The following is an 18,412-nucleotide window of genomic DNA, read 5'->3' as shown; positions in this document are numbered from 1 at the left end:
ACTATCACTTTCAGGGTGGAAACTGATCTGTTCCTCTTATCCACAGCACCAGGCAATTTGCCTGGATTGTAGGAGGCACTCAATAGATGATGCAGGGATGGTATATTAGTTTGCTAAAGCTCCCATAACAAAATACCACAGACTGGGTAGCTTTAAGCAACAGAAATTTATTTTCTCACAGTTCTGGAGGCTGGAAGTCCAAAGTCAAGATGTCAGTAGGTTTGGTTTCTTCTGAGGCCTCTCTCCTTGGCTTGCAGATAGCCACCTTCTTGCTGTGTCCTCACATGGTCTTTCCTCTGTGCACATGCATCTCTGGCGTCTCTCCGTGTGTTCACATTTCCTTTTTTATGAGGACACAAGTTGGTTGGATTAGGGCCTACACTAACAGCCTCATTTTAACTCCCTCTCCACTTTAAAGACCCTATCTCCAAATGTAGTCACATTATGAGGTTCTAGAGAGCTTCAACATATAAATTTGGGGGTATAAAATTCAGCTCATAACTGATGGATGGATGAATGGATTCATATGACAGTCCATGACTTAGAATTCTAGGCTTCTGATTTTCAGCTTGCTACATTAGCAGGGTACCCACACTTTAGGTAGTGGGAACGTTGGAAAAGCCTCAAAGCTTTGAAACTTCAGCAGAAGTGGGCATTATAGGTAAATGCAATGTTTTATGATAGGTTTCAATGACACCTTATAAATATATGTTGCTAATTTAATAGCAAAAAAATAGAAGAGGTGCATGAGAATGATGGATTCCTAAGTGAATGGGATGGGGAAGTAGTTGCAAAAACCCTAATCCCTGAGACCATTTTCGTCCTGCTCCTGCCTTGCTAAAGGAGTCTGCTATATGTCCTTATTAGAATCAAACCACAATGGCCAGGAATGTGTGTGAAGATTGTGGGGGTTGGGGTTTGAGAGCTATGCCTCCCCACCTACCTAGGATTCTACTCTATCTGCGACTCCCTGCCCTACAGCCACTTGCAAGCCTTTGTTCTTTGTTCAAGCTCTCCCCAGCCTTCCAACTTGAAAGTCCCAGCTGCCTCCTTGTCTAGGAAAATCTAGTCCTGACTGCCTCCCCAACCATCAGTCCCTTCATCGTTTGGGTTCCTCATACTCAGGAAGAGTGGCAAGGATGCCGAATAGGTCTGATCCTATCTGGAAGACTTACTAGGTGTGTGGCTCTGGTAAGTTTTCTAACTTCTCTAGGCCTCAGTTTCCTCATTTATAAGTTAGGATGAATATGTCACAGGATTCATGGGAAGTAATGTATATGAAAAAGACCATTATAATTGTAAGTTACATATACATAGTTATCATCAATGTTTGCCAGCTAAATAAAGTCTTGTCCTTCTGTCATTCAGAGCCTAATCTGGATATTTTCAGCTATGGAAAAAACAAAGATAGCACTGGCAAACTGTGAATTATAGTACCCACGACCTAGGGCTGTGGTAGGGTTTCAAAGTGAAATGATATCAGTAAAGCATCCAGCCTATTCTATTACAGGAGAATGAAGATTGTTGTGTAATTAGTTCAATATCTTATCCTCAACAGGGCCTAGGCCTCTAGAGGGCACAACTTTGCCCTGTTCATGGCATTGTCCTGGTGCTTATTGTTGGGCAGGGCACATACTCGGCACTAAGAAAGTATTTCTTTCATTCAGTTCATGGAACAAATTTGAGCATCAGACCTAGGCAATGAGGCTACAGGATGCACTCGGTGGAGCCCCCAGGCTAGCAAGGGAGGCCAGACGGTAGCACATCTGTAAAATACAGCACGCTACATACAGCAGTACTAAGTGCTAAGAGGGAAAAACAGGCCTGGGATTGGGACAGGGGTTCTAATTTTAAATTAGGTGTTCAGGTAGACCTCACTGAGAAGGTGACTTTTGAGGAAAGACCTGAAGGAAGTAAGGGAGCCAGCCAAGCAAATATCTGGAAGAAGAGCCTTCCAGGCAGAAAAAAAAAGAGCCAATGCAAAGGCCCTGAGGCTTATCCAAGGAAAAGAAATGAGGCCAGTACAGCTGGTGCACGTGAGCAATTCATTCAGCAAGTATTTATGAGCCCCTGCTATTTATTGAACGAACAAATAAATGAGCACAATGCCTGATGCATAATCAGCCCTCAGCACACGTGGCTGTTATTGTTATCAATGTCATTATCACTATTATCTCCGTGTCTGTCCTGCCATGGCTGCCATGGCCAGTACCCAGGACAAGACAGGCTGCCTAGTAAGAACCCAGTGACTGCTCAGTGAGCTGAATCTCGTGGTCCTGTTAGGCTGGTGTCCCTAATCATTAACACCTGGTTATTCTTTGAAGTTTAGCTGCATTAGAGACTTACTGTTTCCTTACATTGGCATTTGCTCTGAAAACCATTAGGTCTTAATGTGATGCCAGAGTTGTATAATAAACGCAGTATTACAGCCCTTTGGTTGAATTCCTCTACCTTCAATAAGGGAGTCCAGGAGTTTGGATTCTGACTTCTGATCAGTTCCCTGGGCCCCAGGTTCATGTCCAGCAGGGACACATCAAGGAAAGGGCAAGTGCACTGGGCCCAGCATCCTCATCAGCTTTGGAATATCACCTGGGACGCAGCAGCCAGAACGAGGACCCTGCTGTTGGAAACTCAGATTAGCCTCTGTAGGGTTTCTTCCTAGAAGGAGGTAGATGAGAATGAGGGAACGGGAGCTCACCAGGAGACTTTCAACCACAGTAATCATCGCAGTAACTCAGGAGACTTGCGTAGTGCAGTAAATCCTCACATAACGCCATCCACAGGTTCTCGGAGACTGCAGCTTTAAGAAAAATGACAGTTTTACCAGAGGCTAATTGATTCAAATAAGAGTTAAGTTCCTATGGCACATTTCTGGTCACAAAAACACCGTCAGACTTCTAAATAAAGATCAAGACACTTCTCATACTAAACATTGAAATAAATATGAGTTATACATTCATTTAAGAAAGATTAATAAAAAAAAGGGCAATAATTATTTACCCAATTATTCTAGCTCAGGGTGGAGGGTACAAGACCGGGACCCGCCCTTGACAGGATCTATTCCATCACATGGTGCGCTCACACGTGCCCACACTCACTCAGACGGGCAACACGCAGGCATGCCAATGAACCTGACATTCACATCTGTGGGATGTGATAGGAAACTGGAAGACCCATGGAAAACCCACGCAGATGTGGGGAGATCGTACAGAGTCCACACAGACAGTGACCCCAGCCGGGAATCTATCTTTTTTCTTTTTTTTCCTCATCAACATTATAACAACATAACATTGAATGAAACGACATTATTTGAGGACCTGCTGTATATAGAAGAGACTGAGAGTCACCGATGAACTCCTGAGCCTCTGTCAGCCGGGAGATTTCAAGTCTGTTAGAAAGGAGACTGTTTGCTAACGTAGGATAAATTGCTAACTTAAAGCCCCTCTTGTTTCAATAAGCCCAGGTTCCACTTGTTCTTTCTTCAAGTGTCAACAATGCCATCCTTCTCTTGATCTATTTCTCTGATGCCAAGTGAAGGTGAAGCAGAGAAGGACTCTCTATTCACAGGAGGTTTTCAATTCAGTTGCAAATTGACCCTTGACCTGTGCGCGTCCCTGCAGCTCAAGCCCTGCCATCACCCAGGGACTTCTCAGACACCCATCACGCCTCCTCGGCAGTTCCTGTCTTCTGGAATGAATGAGCACTTTCCTCCTCTCCAACCAACGAAATGCAGCTCTTTGAGGAAGACAGCACTAGCTTTAGAGTAAGAAAGACATTGTTTTTGTTTTAGAGAAAAATTAAGCTGGGGCCCAGAGTGTCTTAGTGATTAACCTAAAGTCACCCAGCTCGTCCCTACCAAGAGTAAAAAAGGCTTGAGACCACATGTGTCTGATTCCAAACCCTTCTCCCTTTCTGCCAGACACAGCCTTGGGTAACCTCCAAGGAATACTGATTAGCACCCAATCCCAAAAAGAAATATGTGGTGTCAATTTAAAATACAAGGCAGCATGGAAAATCGGTTTTAAATGATTACTATAGTGAGGCCAGTTCCAAAGCAGTTATCAAACAGAAATGATGTCAATAAATATTTATCAATACCCGAATGAATATCAATAATATGAGGTTAAGACAGGTGGATCTTCTGAGAAGGCATGGTATTTTCCATCTTCAAGAAAGGAGCTTCATTGCTCTGTAAACAGGTTTGCATGAGGAATTTTCTTTTATAAAAATGACTATGACTCTGTTATTTTCATAACAGCTGACCTTGGTTCACAGGCTAAGCTGCCCAGGGGCGAGGATTATCTTTGCGACTGAGCTGAGTTGGCCTGTAGTAGAGCCAGATTTCGCCTTTGTCAAACTATGAAATCAAGGCATTTGTGAAGTTCAAAGCTTCTCTCCATTTCTCTAAGGAAGAAGGGTTCCTCTCCTAAAAAGTACAGCCTCTTTGAAGGTTTCTGAAACCTCTGAGATTAAAGGGCAATTTGGATCTTTTTCCATTTCTCATCTTGACATGTATTTGCATGTTTTCTGTGGAAATGTCTTACATCAGTTCATCCCAAAGGCAGTTACAAGGCTGGCCTGGCATGTTGCTAAAGGCTCATTCAAGAGGAAAAAGGGAGAATTCATTTCCCTGTCAGGTGCCACGTCAGGTATTTTATACTTGATTTTCCATTGAACCATTACAACCCTATTAGGTAAATATTAAGTTTGTTTAAAATTAAAAATAAAACAAAGAGACTCAGTGAGGACTTGCAATCTGCCCAGATAACATAGCCTGCAAGTGGTACAAATGCGATGAAATTTACATCTGCCTGAGTCCAAAGTCCATGTTCTTTCAACTCTACTCTTTCTATAGGTTTCCTGAACCTACAACTAAATTCAGCTTGGCATTACCATCTCTCTCAATCTGTTCCCTACCTATCTGACCAGCTTTATCTCCCACGATTTCCTATATCAGTGCTACCTGGGGTGCTTTTAAAGAATAGATGAATCCTTGCCCTATATCAAACCTAATGGTTTGATTGCCCAGGCATGAATGTGTTTTTAAAACTCCCCCAGTCTGCAGGTTTGTGCATCCTTGGTTAAGAATTACTACAATACATGGACCGTTTTATTCCAGACAAACTCCACCCCCTCAATTAATGTCTCATATTTACCCATTTCCTTAGTATTTCCCATACCAAATTCCCTAAACTGATCAACTCCAACTGCCCTTCAACAACTCCCATCTCACTTCTCCACTGATCAAAATTCTGCCTATTGTCATCTATACGAATCAATGGAGAAGGGAAGACTTCTCCATTGTGTTAAATGTTTGGAAAAAATAACCAATATAGATGCTCAGCTCACCTGATATACTACAATAAATTATAAATGAATTCAGTATTTGAATACAAAAGTTTCATGCCCAGGAAAATAGGAAATAAATAAAATGAATCATATCTTAAAATTTTGGTGGGGAAATGGAATCTAAGCAGGGAAAAAAGGTTTTGTTGAAAGAAGAAAGTAGGTCAGATTTAACTACATAAAAATGTAAAACTGCTGTATTAAAGCATTTAAAAAAGCATATTGGAAAAATATTTGTTGTAAATATGACAAGCAAAGGTCAGTATACCGTTATCTAAACAGGCCATACAAATGGAGGGTGAGTACCCTGAAGATGGGAACCCTATCTGTCTTGCATATTTCCTATGTCTGTAGGTGCCTGGCCTACAACAGTAGATGTGTAAATATTTGTTGAATGAAGAGTTTAAAAAACAACTTGAAATCCCAGAAGGTAAGTGAGCAAAAGACATGAACAGAAGATGAAATAGGATTATTTAACATATAGAAGCATATTGCTGGCCGGGCATGGTGGCTTACACTTATAATCCTAGCACTCTGGGAGACTAGGCAAGACTAAGCAAGAGGATCGCTTGAGGTCAGGAGTTTGAGACAGCAACAAGAGTGAGACCTCATCTCTACTAAAAATAGAAAGAAATTGGCTGGTCAACTAAACATAGAAAAAATTAGCCAGGTGTGGTGACACACACCTGTAGTCTCAGCTACTCGGGTTGGCTGAGGCAGGAGGATTGCTTGGGCCCAGGAGTTTGAGGTTGCTGTGGGTAAGAGTGAAACTGTCTCAAAAAAAAATAAAAGCAACAGGCCGGGCGCTGTGGCTCACGCCTGTAATCCTAGCTCTTGGGAGGCCGAGGCGGGCGGATTGCTCAAGGTCAGGAGTTCAAAACCAGCCTGAGCGAGACCCCGTCTCTACTATAAATAGAAAGGAATTAATTGGCCAACTGATATATATATAAAAAATTAGCTGGGCATGGTGGCGCATGCCTGTAGTCCCAGCTACTCGGGAGGCTGAGGCAGAAGGATCACTCAAGCCCAGGAGTTTGAGGTTGCTGTGAGCTAGGCTGACGCCACGGCACTCACTCTAGCCTGGACAACAAAGTGAGACTCTGTCTCAAAAAAAAAAAAAATAAAAATAAAATAAAATAAAATAAAATAAAAGCAACATATTGTTAACCTCACTTGTGAATGTAAGAAATGGAAGTACTTAAAATATCAATGAGTTATTATTTTTGCCTATGAAATTATCTGAGATTGTAAAAAAGAGAAAACTATAAAATACAATGTCAAACACATAAGGTGAAATAGCTCCTTCATGCTGTCATTGATTCAGCCTCTTTGGAGACTAATAGAAATGGGAACAAGGTTCTGACATGTTGAGATGGTCACTGGAATGGAAATTAGTGGTTTTGTCTGACCAGCAACCCTCCCTGACCCCTCCTGGTGGACCCCACGATGCTCAGGCAACGCACCTGCCCTCAGATCCCAGAGGAGAGTGCGCGATTAAAGACTGGCTAATCCTTCCCTGGGATTTTTCACACCAGTGCTGAAGCCCTCCTTTTTCTAGGGCTGTGAGCCTGTGAGGATACAACTCCGGAAGCTGCCAAGAGCAGGCATCCTCAAACTACGGCCCGCAGGCCACATGCGGGTGTTTTTGCCCGTTTGTTTTTTTTACTTCAAAATAAGATATGTGGAGTGTACATAGGAGTTTGTTCATAGTTTTTTTTTTAAACTATAGTCCGGCACTACCAACGGTCTGAGGGACAGTGAACTGGCCCCCTGTTTAGTAAGTTTGAGGACCCCTGGCCAAGAGCCTTGTCTCTTGAAACATAGAGAGAGTAGATCTGTACTAGGGGGGAAAAGAAAGAAGTTGGTTTGCAGAGAGAACCCTGTTGGCTTCAGTTTCCCTGGTTCCCATCTTTCCTGAGGTCATTTTCTGTGTCCCTGCTCTTCCCACATGTTGATTAAGTGAGTGAATCATCCACCTCCTTTTTTTTTTTTTTCCCACCCTTAGTATGCCAGAGCAGACTTCTTCTGACTTGCAGGCCTAATGTTAAATGTTTATGAATTTTGTAAACTGGTTGTTAAATGGTTGGAGCCTGAAACCAGTCCTTAATATTTACTCTAAGGCCACGATGAGAGTATCTAGCCCACTGAAACCTGCAAACAGTACAAATCAGGGCTTTTTGTTGTTATTATCTAGAGACGAAGTTGTTAAACATTTACCAACTTTTCTTAAGGTATCTGGGCTGGGCTGGATTGCTCCCATCCAAGTACTAACCAGGCCCGACCCTGCTTAGCTTCCAAGATCAGATGAGATCGGACACGTTCAGGGTTGTATGGCCGTAGACTGGGCTGGATTTCTGTCACTAACAATTCAGAGAATTTTGGACAGTGTAGCCAGAGATGTTGAGAGTACCTAAATCCCATCTGAGACTTTTTTTTTTACCTCCAGATTACAAATGAAGAAACCTCCCCCAGGCAGGCCCCAAGAAAGGCAAAAATCCAAAGAGAGCCTTATTGTTAGCTGGGCTTTAGGCCCCAAACCTCAAAGCAGAATTCTGGTGCATGAAACTGCTCTGCACAGTCAGGGCTAGACACATAAGGATGAGCCTTCTCCTCTAGTCTGAATCGTGAGTCAGTCATTTTGCAGAGAGAGATGATCCAGTGTGTATTTATCAGCGGTGGATGAGATGGAGCCACAGAGAAAGAGATGTGAACAGCAAGTGCACTCACCTCTGAGCTCAGCAAGGAGCCTAGGCAGGAGTCAGGCCTGTGGCCCACATGGCAGGAAAGAGAGCAAAGGAAACACCCAGGGCTCCATGCTCTGGGTCAGCCTGCATTCAACAGAATGGCAGGAAACAGAGACACTATCTCCAGATTTCTTTCTGCCTAGTCACCCTGTCCAAATGACCCTGCCCACTGGTAAGGTGACCCAGTGAGTGCCTGAGCTTTTGGTTAATCATATTCTCCCTCCTCTTCTTCCTCCTCATGGAAAGAGGTAAGAAGGAGGGCGGTAAGGAGAGAGCCTGGAGTTAGAAGCCCCTCCTCCACATGCCTTCAGAATTATTTTGACATTAAGTAGGAGGAGCATTAAAACTGCTCATACCTTCTACCTCAGTGATTTCATTTCTGGAAATAATTTCTAAAAAAATAATAAAAATAAAGGAAAAGGTTTATGCATAGACTTGTTTATTACTGAGCTATTTAGAATAGGGGGAAAAAAAACCTTGGAATCCACACAAACGTCTAACAATAGGAGAATGATTGAGTAAATTACAATATGTTAACTCGATTTAATGCACTGCAGTCCTTAAAAATGTTTTGAAGAGATTATAATAAGATGGAGAAATTCTTATGATAACTATATAAAAATTAGTGTTTTAAATTTTATGCTCAGAATGACAAGCAATACAAAAAAGAAAACAAAACTAAATTATGTGTTAACTGAAAACTAGAAAAATATACTCACAAATGTTAATTGTGGTTTTCTTCTTTGGATGGTAGAACTACTGGGTGGTGTTTAGTTCTGTTCTTCTCAATATTTTCCAAGTTGTGTTTAATAAACTTACATAAAAATGGATACCATTTTCCTGAATATTTACCTCATGCCAGGCCCTATGCTAAGCACTTTTCATGGCCTATTTTATTTAAGTCTCCCAGCAACACCATGAGGTAGATACTTTTATTATTTCCAGTTTAGAAATGAAGACACCTAGGCTCAGAGAGCTTAAGTAACTTGCCCAAAGTCACACAGCGGATAAGTAGAGGAGCCAAGATTTAGAGCCTGATCTGTTTGATTTCAAAGCCAAAGCCCATTATCCACCCCATCCTCCCCAATAAGAGAAGAAATTAGATAAATAATTTACATATATCTACACGTATAAAGAATTACTCATTTTTCAAAAGAAAAATAAACTTTTTAGAGCAGTAGCTCCATCCTTCAAGTCTAGTTCAAGGTTTACCTCTTTTATGAGAACCTCTGCTCCTGTCTCTAAGCTTTTGCACAGCTGTTTGCTCCCTTTGCTCACTCTTACACTCTCCTGAGTTCTTGCCTCTTTTTCTTCCATATAGGATTTATACATCAAATAATCAGAAAGCCCGAAGTAGGAAAAGCATCTTCTCCTCATTCTGTTCTTTCCTTCCCTGCCCCCCTTTTCTTCCTGCCATCGCCTAGATGTCAGCTGCAATCTCCCTGCACCGTAAGATAAAATGGGCTAGAAACTCTTAAATTAGTATCTTAAAGGAAATTTAAAAGCCTTACCCAAGATTTCTGCAGGTTCCCTGGGAACTTGCTTTAAGTTTGCTTTCTTAGGGCCTCTTCTGCCTCCAACTCCTGACTCTCCATGGAACTAGTTCAAGAAAAGGTCTCACCTTTCTGTCTCTGACCCAGATGGAAACTCAGCCCCTTCCTCGGTTTCCATGGACAACCCACACATACGAGGCAATCTGAATGTGTAGACTTTATCGAAGATATTAGAGGGCCAAGTAGAGGTTTATGCTGCTGAAATTCAAACAACTTCATTGTGAACTTAGACATCCTTTGTGAAAAAAAAAAACGAAACTAAACAAAATTCTTTGGCCACCAGGCCCTGGAGCTGTATTATTCATTGGCTGCTTTGCTCTATGTAGTATCTTGCTGGGTCCTCCCTCTCTCTCCCTCCCCATCGCCTTCCTCCAAACACTCCCCTGTACCTAAACTCTGAATTCTTTCTACTCTGCACAGCCATTCAGCTCACTCAAGCCCCAGACTCAGCTCCTAACCCTCTCAGGGGTCCACTTTTCGTTGATACAGAACCCACTCTTCTTACAAGCCAGTTGTATTTGTGGATAGCAGACTTTTAATCTTCTTCTGTTACCCTTAAATATATAAATTTAATTGAGAACCTGCTTTGTGCCAGAGGCTGGAGATACACAAAATTGAAAATATGCACAAGCAGCAATCCTTAAGAACTTAAACCTTAAATTCCTTAAGAATTTACAGCTTATGCAACAAGTAACCCCCATACAAGGTCACTGCTGCTATAACAGAGGTAGAGGCAAAGGACCATGGGGTTCAGGGTGATGGGACAGCTGGCAGATTTGCCCCTGTAGAAATTCAAGGGCATTGCAGCTATCTTGATTTCCTTCCTTTAGCCATATGTTCAGCTAGTGTTCCTCGTGTCTCCCTTCCAAAAGCTTCATTTTGGATGTAGTTTCCAGGATTCTTTCATTGCATTGCACAATATACAGCATTTATGACTGACAGTGACCCCAATAACGCTAACTTGATGATAACCCAAATTTGGAATGTGTGGCATTAGCTCTGCACTAACTCTGAACCACCCTTCAGGGTACCATGATGAGCATCTCTGCAAGACCATTTGGTGGACTGAGCAACAGGTACAATTGAGGGTTCTACAGATAAAGTTAGTATGTGCTAAGATCCCTAGTAAAGTCCATTTCAACCTTGGTTTCCTGTTCCTGGTTTTTTTTTTTTTTTTTTTTTTTCTCTCCTTTCAAAACCAAATGCAAAGCAGGGCTCTTCTTTCAGAATCTTTAAAAATAAATGGGGGCAGGGGAGAGATCTCTGTTATCACAAAGGATGTTGCCTGCCTTGACATTGGTTTCAACAGTTCCTTTACAAAATACTGTGACTGTGCTTTATTTAGCCTTAGCTTGAATTTTGAGCATGGAACAATTGGTTGTCAAGACAATCAAACTGCCTTGTCATAGAAGTTCTAATATTTGTAGAGCACATACCACATGCTAGTTATTGTGCCAACTGGTTAAATATAATATCAAACTTAATCCTCAAAATGAACCTATGAAGTAAAGGATATGTCAGATTTCTAAAAGAAGAAAACTGAAGCTCTGAGAATTTGCCCAAGATCACATGGCTGATAAGTAAAAGAGATAGAGTTTGAAGCCAGGTTCGTTTGCATCGAAACTCATGGTATCTCTCAAATGCAATAATCTATGGAAATAAAAATTGTATTGATTTTGAGGTTATTACTAGTAAGACAAAATGTTGAAACCAAATGTTTTATCATTAAGGATATAATCAGGGTTTACCTTCACCTTAGCATAACATACTGCTATTAAGTTTAAAGTTCAAATTGTAGTTATTGTTGTCTTCTGGATTGAGATATTCTTAATTAGTTTTTTAAAATTATAAAAGAGAGAGATGCTCATTTTAAAATGGTATAACTTTATGGAATTATAAAGTAAAATATAAATGTCAATAGCTCACAAAAATTTGAATACACACTTCATCATAGATGATGGCAAATAAGCATATGAAAAAATGCACAACGTCATCAATCATTAAATAAAAATTTTCCATTAGAAGGGCCAAACTTTAAAATTCCGATCATACCAGAAATAGGCAAGTATAGAGAGAAACTGGAATACTCATATACAGTTGTTGAGATGCAAAATGGTACAACCACTTTGGAAAACAGTTTGGCAGTTTCTTAAAAAATTAAACATATGCAAATGAAAGCATATGCAAATACAAAGACCAGTATATTAAATGTTCACAGCAGCCGTATTCATAATAGCCCCAAACCATTAACAACCTGAATGTCCATCAGCAGATGAACAGATAAGTAATGTGATACATCTATACAGTGTAATGCTATTCATCAATTAAAATGAATTAATTATTGATACACTTAACAACATAGATGAATCTCAAAATAATTTTGCTGAATGAAAGAAGCAAGGCTAAAAATAGGACATAATGCATAATTCTATTTATATGCAATTCTAGAAAATGCAAACTTTTAGTGACAGCAAGCAAACCAGTGGTTGCCTGGCGATGGGGGACAGGAAAGGATGGTAGGGAGGGATTACAGAGAGGTGTGAGGATGCTTTGGGGAGTGATGGATATATTCATTACTGTGATTGTAGTGATGGCTTCACAGGCATGTACATATATCAAAACTTATTAAATTGTACATTTTAAATATATCTAGCTTATTATATGTCAACTATATCTCAATAAAATTGTTCAACACACACACACACACACACATACATACACACATGCATTGCAATGGACTGGATGCTTATGTCTCCCCAAAATTTGTATGTTGAAATTCTAAGCCCCCAAGGTGATGATATTTGGAGGTGGGTCCTTTGGGAAGTGATTGGGTGATGATGATGGAGCCCTCACGATTGGGATTAGCACCCTTGTAAGAAAGGACTGAGAGGGACCCCTCACCCCTTCCGCCACAGGAAGACACAATAAGAAGGCACCCTCTATGAACCCTCACTGGACACCAAATTAGCCAGTGCCTTGATCTTGGACTTCTCAGCCTCCAGCACTGTGAGAAGTAAATTTCTACTGTTTATAAGCCACTCAGTTTATAGTATTTGTTACAGTAGACACACATCTACACACACACACACACACACACACACAGTCCATAGCCCAAAAATCCTCTCCAGAAGTTACTGCTGATATCCATTTTATGATCATCTTTCTAGACATAAAACAATTTGTAGACACTATTCTGCAACTTGCTCTTTTCACTTGGACTTTTTTCCATGTGTATGCATACAGATATACCTCATCAACCACCTAGCAACTCGGTATGTGAATGCTTTGTGATGATTAAGGAGCCTCCTGTTTGTGAACATTTAGATGGCTTCCAGTAGGCTCTAGAGAATTCTTTAAGTCACTACAGCTCTTTCCAGAGTTATAAGCACCTGGCTGAGAAGCTCCCTACTCGTGAAAACAGTGAGTGGGCTGCTGGTGCTTTCCCGTCCTTCCTCCTTACCTAGCAGCGGGCAACCAAGCTGTCCTGGCCTACTGGCTCCACCTGCTGGGTGGTGTGAGGTACTACCTAGGTTTAGTGTGTTTCTCTCTGAAGGGTCTCCTGGTCTCCAGCTTGCCCTTCTCAAGTCCGTTCTTGACCCTGGCTGCCTGAGTGATCTTTCTAAATGCAAATCTGATCCTCTCACTCTCCCAATGAAAACTCATCACCTGAAACAAACCCAACCCCCTTGGCAGAGCATACAAGGTAGTTATACTCTGACCCTTGCCCACCTGTCCAGCCTCAATTTTAGTAACTCTCTTCCTGTCACTTTGCACTCCAACAATACTTAACCAATTGTAGTTCTTTAAACACACAGTGCTGTTTCATGAATCCATGTCTTTGTGCCTGCTGTTTTCTTTCTCTAGAGTGTCACTCTGCCCACTCTTATTTCATGGTTGCCTGGAAAACTCCTATTCAGACATCAGAATCCTACTTAAAAGTCCCCTCCTGCAGTCCTGTCTTTTCCCTCACATGAAGTTGATTACTCTTCCTACTATGCCTGGCATATACATCTAATACCAAACCCATGATATTTGCTTATAATTATCTGTTTATATGTTTGTCTTCTATACTAAACTGGCTCCCTCCCTAAACCCCCTCACTAAACAGGGGGGTAGGACTGTCTCTTGGTCATTGTTATCTCCCCAGAATCTTCCACAGTGCCCGGAACACAGGAAACTGAGGCTTGATAAGCAGATATTGAAGTAGAAAGAACTAACCTCATTATAGCCTCAAGGGAATGGTGCTGTGTGCTTCCTCTTTTTTTCTATGTGTAAAGGGCCTGTCAAAGCCCCTGTTGGTCAAGACTCAAAATCCAGAGGCTGAGACCAGCTAAAGGGACCATGCACTCTTTAATCTTTAATCTTTATCAAATACATTGTCAAGTAATATCCACCACTTGGGTAAGCCTAAAGGTCATTTGAACTATCTTGAACCTGCCATTCCTCATTCAATGGTTGAAGAGCAAATGGCAATGAGGTTTGGTTTACAGTTTACAGTCTTGCCCTTTTGGGGGTCACAAGGAAACTGTTCCAACAAATGAAGAGTTTCCTGACTTTTTTGCTTACTTCCCCAGGGGAGAAATTGTAGGGTCATAAATGATCCTCCTTTTTCCTCATTTGGGATCCAAAGGAAGATACTTCTCTTTTTTACTCACTCATTCAACAAACATTTATTGAATGCCTACTACATGTGAGGCACTTTTCTGGGCACCTAGGATACCTAAGTGAATGGAACAATGATCCCTGCCCTCATGGGGCTTAATTCCAATGGGAGAAGAAAGACAATATAGTATAATAAATACGATAAGTAAGTATACTGCATTGTGTGCTCAAAGACAAGTGCTAGGGAAAAAAAAGAAAAAGTTGAGCAGGTCAGGGGGTTTTGTCTAAGAACACATGCATATCGAAATGTGCAAGCAAGCAGAATACCACTGGACTTCCTGTTATGTGAGATGATTTCCTCACTGTTAAAGCCAGTTTGGATTGGATTTCTGTTCCTTGAAGCTGACAGCACCCTGACTAAACTGAGACAGTTTCCTTGGCATGGCTTCCTTAAGAGCAATGCTTGTCATCCACTAGTCCCATCTGCTCCGTTGGCAAGGAAAGATAATTACAAGCCAGAGTCTTAGTTTCCATTTCGGGGGTTTCCTGAGGGCCTTTGATGACACTGTGTTCTTCCTGATGTCCTATTCGATTATCTCCATCCCAGGTAATCTCCTTCTCATTGTCAAGCATAGCAGCCAGAAAGCCGCACTTCAAAGGGTACCCCCAGGACAGGATTCAAACGGAGCAACAGCCAACTGCTGTCCATAGGCATGCTGCGTTCACAGGGACCAGGCCCTCTGCACAACCGCAGCACAACCACCCTCACCTCCAGCCTGAAGGATTGCCACCGCCTCCCAACTGGTCTCCTCACAGCAGCCGTGGTGATTCTTGTAGGAGAGCTGTCACATCCTGTTGCTTCTTCCCAATCGCATCCTGTCACTTCCAGGCACTGCGTGCGCGATCTGGCCCTGGGTTAGCTCCAGCCTCTCCTCCCATGCCTCCCCCTGGCTCCCCAAGCTCCAGCCACGCTCAAGGATGCCAGCGCGCTCCCGCTCAGGCCTTTGCACTTGCCATTCCTGCTGCCTAGAACATTCTTTCCCCAGCCATGTGCAGGCTTATGCCCTCACTTTGTTTAGATTTCTGCTCAGATGTAACTTCAGCACTGAGGCCTTCCCTGACCAAGCTACCTAAAATAGCCCCCCACACCTCTGTGTCTATCTCCTGCTTTGTCATTATAGCACTCGTCATACGTGAAATGATCACACGGATCCATTCCTTGGTTTCTGTGCTGCTTGCCTTTCCTACTGAAATGTGGGCTCCTTGAGGGCAAGGACCTTAATGATTTTGTCCACTCTTGGGTTCTCCAGATAGAAGCAGTGCTTGGCACCTAGTAGCTGCTCAATAAATATTTTCTGAATCAATTAACGATAACTTGACTGGCTCTACCTCACTCCATGGCCAAGGGAGGACATTCACACATAGACACACATCTTTTTAAAGCCTCTTCTTCCTCTTCTCTGCTCCTCCAATTCTCATAATATCTTTGGGAAAGCCTTGCTTCCATGTAATCTTCAGTTCCTTGATTTAAAAAAATACACACACACACACACACACACACACACACACTTCTTGAAGAAGTCATACCTGATTAATAATCTGATTATTGCCGAAGTTCTTGGGCTGGGTACCGACGGAGCTGTCTCCAGGAGGCCAAGCTGTGCTGGACACTCACTGAGGAAGACCTCAAGAGGCTCCAAGCATAAGCAAACAGGAGTGTGTACAGGGTCAGGGAGGGGGCTTGCATCCTACCTCTGCACTGAGCCCAGCACACGTTTCAGAAGCTTTGGAAGCACCCAGAAATCGCCTGGAATGAAACCTGGCTGTCCTGTGTCTCACAGTGGCAGAGGTGTCCGCAGATCTCTGTGAGCAGTAGACCTGCACATGCAAGAATTTGTGTAAGAGAGGACAAACAAGACTCGTGCCATGCAGTGTCTGTAAGCCCAGAGGCACGAGTGAGTGTCAGAAATAACCAGGGAGTGCTTTAAAGAGGACGCATTTGCAGCAATACTGCTGGTAGGCACACGTGCTGCTGTCATAATTTGAGTACGAAAAGGAAGTGTGACCTCATTTTCTAATCACAAGCTTGTGCGGACCAGAGCTTTTAATATCTGGTCAACTTTTGGATACTTGAGAAAGAAAGCCTGAGTTAGAAATCAGAGTTAGATATAAAAACAAACCAGGTACATTAATCATCAAAGTCATGGGTCAAAGAGTCTTTAGTAACCCGACATTCTCCAACTACATTCTCATTTCTCTTTTCTCAAATTAGCTTTCTCCCCAAACATCAGCATGCTGGAGAAGTTGTTTCCAAAATCTATATTCAATGCTTTTCAGTTTTGTTTAACTACTAGCATTGTATCTTTTTTATTGCAATTATTTGGCATTTCAAAGACATTATTGCCTGAATAGTGTTTTATGAGCTACCTCAGGAACTTTAAGTTCCCTATGTGCTACCAGCTATTCTTGCCAAGGATCCCTGAAAATTACTGGGCCATCATTGGTTTATAAATCATAAACTGCTTAACAGTGAGATGCTTTTTTTAGCACTCATATTGACTGTGAACAGAATGATCTTGGTTAATCTGCTTGCTGTGGCCCAGAAATTTCTGCTTTTGCAGAAGAGAAAATCAAGGAAGCAAGGGACTAGAAAGGGTGGCTGGGGATGAGGCTACAACCTGGGAGCCTTCACAAGTCTGTTTGGAACAAACAGCATCAATCTTCTCCAGAAAAGCGGTTGGAAGGCAGCCATGGGAGAGGCTATCAATTCTGACCTATAGCATCTTAGGGTTTAAGAGCCTTTTATACTCTTCCAGTATTTGGAGATTATCTCTTCCAGTCATTCCAACCTGCCCCAAACCAAATATTACCTGGTTAATAGAGGAGTGGCAAATTAGCAAAATGTGCATAGGGGCATGTATGTGCTGTGTTTTGGGGCAGACAGGCTTATTCATTTAACTGACGTTTTTGAGAGCCCAAATGGAAACTGAGACTCTTTATGAATTAGGCACAGTAAGGGATTAACAACGACTGATCATAAAACGGAACAATTATAATATATGCCAGCATCAATATTCTTGTTCCTTGTGGCTGTCATTAACTAAAATAGGGGCTATTCAAACACAAGCACTGTGGCACAGCCACATTCACTCTGATGACTGAGTGGCTACTGAGTGCAGGTGGCATAGACAGCACGAACGTGCCGGACAAAGGGATGATTCGCCTCCTGGGCAGGTCAGAGCAGGATGGCACAGAATTTCGTTATGCTGCTCAGAATGGCACACCATTTAACACTTATAAATTATTTCTGAAATTTTCCATTTAATGTTTTCAGACCGCAGTTGACTGCAAGTAACTGAAACCTTGGAAAGTGAAACCACAGATAAGTGGGGGACCACTGTCGTTGTAAAAACATGTCTGCAAATTCTTAGACACTCTTTCCACATAAAGCAGGATCTAATTGCTCTTCCTTTGAATATGGGCTGGCCCTCGTGACAGGCTTCTAAGTGATGGGATGTGGTGGTAATGACACTGTGCGACTTCCAAAGCCTGATGAGAAAAGGTGATACAACTTCCACCTTGCTCTCTCTCTCAGGACATGTGGTCTGGGAATACACATGTGAAAATTCCTGCTACCTCGAAGCCACCAGGCTGGAGAGACCACATGGACAGGCCACAGGAGAGAGAGAAAAAGAGAGAGAGGCCCCAGGAACCCTAGCTATTTGAGTCTTCCCAGCATCAACCACCAGATACGCAAGTATGAGAACTATCTAGTGATCCTTACCCTCTGCCTTCAAGTCTCCTAGCTGAGGTCCCAGACCTTGTGGAGCAGAGATAAGCCTTCCCTGCTGAGTCTTGTTCTAATTCCTGACACATAAGAATCTGAGAACATAATGAAAGGTTGTTTTATGCCACTAAGTTTTGGGGTAATTTGTTCCACAGCCATAGTAAATAGACAAAGTTTGCTGAGAGATAAGGCAGAAAGAATTGGTTGCTTCCAAACCAATGAAGGCTTTGAAATCTATGTTAGCAGTTTGCATTTTACTTGGGGGTAATGAGGAGGCACTGATGGCTTTTCTTTTCTTTTCTCTTTTCTTTTCTTTTTTTTCTTTCTTTTTTGAGACAGAGTCTCACTCTCTTGCCTGGACTAGAATGCTGTGGCATCAG

At 42.1% G+C, this 18,412-nt stretch overlaps 1 long non-coding RNA gene across 1 annotated transcript; it reads right to left on the bottom strand.

Moving 5' to 3' along the window:
• Nucleotides 1–221: 221 nt before the first annotated feature.
• Nucleotides 222–8,190, bottom strand: LOC142873265 (uncharacterized). The gene is made up of 4 exons (XR_012921303.1): nucleotides 8,074–8,190; nucleotides 2,699–2,800; nucleotides 2,452–2,620; nucleotides 222–340 (listed from the first exon to the last, which is right to left on the bottom strand). It is a non-coding gene; the product is annotated as an uncharacterized LOC142873265 (long non-coding RNA).
• Nucleotides 8,191–18,412: the final 10,222 nt, after the last annotated feature.

This window comes from Microcebus murinus, chromosome 10 (genome assembly GCF_040939455.1).
Source record: "Microcebus murinus isolate Inina chromosome 10, M.murinus_Inina_mat1.0, whole genome shotgun sequence".
NCBI lineage: Eukaryota > Metazoa > Chordata > Mammalia > Primates > Cheirogaleidae > Microcebus > Microcebus murinus.
The sequence above is the reverse complement of the archived record's forward strand: the minus strand, read 5'-3'. Positions and strand labels throughout refer to the sequence as shown.